Source organism: Azolla caroliniana, unplaced genomic scaffold (assembly GCF_043228905.1).
Source record: "Azolla caroliniana isolate FFs.n. ecotype wild unplaced genomic scaffold, voAzoCaro1.0.p SCAF_10, whole genome shotgun sequence".
In the NCBI taxonomy this organism is placed as follows: Eukaryota; Viridiplantae; Streptophyta; class Polypodiopsida; order Salviniales; family Salviniaceae; genus Azolla; species Azolla caroliniana.
This window is the reverse complement of record NW_028230445.1, coordinates 3,118,238-3,120,502: the sequence shown is the minus strand read 5'-3', so window position 1 is coordinate 3,120,502 and position 2,265 is coordinate 3,118,238. Positions and strand designations below refer to the sequence as shown.

The 2,265-nt window shown below is 38.5% G+C and overlaps 1 pseudogene; it reads left to right on the top strand.

The window, feature by feature from the left end:
* The first annotated feature begins 759 nt into the window (after positions 1–759).
* LOC147858703 (small ribosomal subunit protein eS8 pseudogene) lies at positions 760–1,641 on the top strand (annotated as a pseudogene).
* Positions 1,642–2,265: the final 624 nt, after the last annotated feature.

Here is a 2,265-nt window from a genome sequence, read left to right as displayed (position 1 = left end):
ATATACAATAATGCAATTGATACAAAATTATACAATGCAATACAATATGTATATGCATGCATATACACATCATTACATGCACGCAACACATACATATATATATGTATGCAATACAATACGTATGCATATATATAGAACATACACACCCATATAACACATACATACACACATGCTATATGTATATAATACATATACACATACATAGAACATACACAAGCACATAACACATACCATACATACTCACATGCCATACACACAATATATACAATACAATCTTGTACATACATACATACACACACCACATACATATATACGCATGCACATATATACAACATACACACACATAACACATACATGCATGTACATACATATGTAGAACATACACACATATCACATACTTATATATACACATGCCATACACACAATACATACAACACACGGAATGCAATACATACATATGCACATGTACAGAGAGCACATACACACATACCCAAAGTATATACACATGCATGTGACCACACACACACACACATGTATAAAACATATGTACATACATACACACGCTATTTTTAAAACGCCAATTGTTTGAAAAAATGGGGGAAGAAAGGGGGGGAGATTACTAGATTAGATACATATGTATGTGTTAGTGTTTTAGCAAAAAAGTGGGGGGAATATAAGAAAGACGGAGAGAGAGAGAGAGAGAGAGAGAGAGAGAGAAGTTTTGCTTTCCTGCGTCAATGGAGAGAAGCCTCTTCGACCTCCTGCAACGAAGCGATGGGTACAACGATTGGTATCTCTCGAGACTCAACACACAAGAGGCGCGGCACAGGAGGCAAGAAGAAGACAAGGTGCAAGAAGAGGATAAGCTGCAATGTCAAAGCTGTCGAGCAACAAAACAATCAGGAACATCCGAGCGCATGGTGGAAATCTGAAATTTTGAGCTCTAAGACTCGATATTGGAAAGTATTCATGGGGATCTAAGGTTGTATTTCATACACAAATTTTAGATGTTGTCTGCAATGCTTCTAACAATGAGCTTGTTAGAACACAAACTTTGGTGAAATCTGCAATTGTTCAAGTTGATGCCACACCCTTCCACACGTGGTAGAACAATCATTATGGCATAGATTTGGGGAAGAAAAAGAAAGCTATTGCTACTAAGACCGAATCTGAGGAAGGAGAGACACCTGTTACAAGTGATGAAGAGGCAAAGAAAAGCAATCATTTTGTCCATAGAAATGTTGACCGACTCAAGGAGAGGAAATTGGACCAGCACCTTGAAGATCAATTTTCCAGTGGTCGTTTGCTTGCTTGCATATCTTCTCGACCAGGTCAATGTGGTAGAGCTGATGGTTATATTCTTGAAGGCAAGGAGCTTGAGTTCTTAGAACAAAAGAAGATTCAAAGGAAAAAAGGCAAGACAATTGGACCTGTTGTGGCATGAGCCAAAATTATATTGTATGCTTTAGGCAACCGAGGCTTACAAATACATTGCATTGTTGGTGTGCGTTGGCTATTTTGAAATGAGTCACTTTCTTTGTTCTGCCCATGCCAATTTTTTGGTAATGACAATCTATAATTTCCTTTTCCATGTATTGACAGTATGATTAGTTCTTCTGCATAAGTTAGTGTGTCTCAAGAGCAAGGATTTCTTATCAATTAAAAAAAAAAGGAAAGAAATGGGGTTGGGGGTTGGACGTAGGGGGAAAAGGGGAGAGACAAAGAGTAGAGAGAGAGAGAGAGAGAGAGCCATGACTGTGATTGACCTCTTTGAAGTGGCCCTTCTCTAGCAAGTAAGGATGTGCAAGATGAGCTACAAGAAAGGCAGAATTTGTTGCCATCAGGATCCAAACCTCATTCCGAGGGTTCTTGGTTTAGTACCATATCAATTTTTAACCATGTTTCTATGTCTGCATGTGTGCATATGTATTTTCATATGCATGGTTATGTTTGTGTGTGTGTATGTTAATGCATATATGAACATATACACATGCATTGGCAACTATCCCTCTCATGTTTTTTTTTCCATGTTAATTTGTGTATTTGTTATTGTCATTTCATAGGCAAGAAAAATTCTTTTTGTCTTAAGAAGCCTCGTGGGGAGCTCGTGGTGGCGGTGCTTCCTTTGGGAAGGACCCTACTTAGGTTGATTGGAGTAGATGTTACATTGTGAGGCAACTTGTGAAGAGTATTGTTGCAGCAAGACTTGCTCATCGTCCCATTGTCCAGGTATGTATTCGTCTTGTGACCTTGGTGGATGTTGAG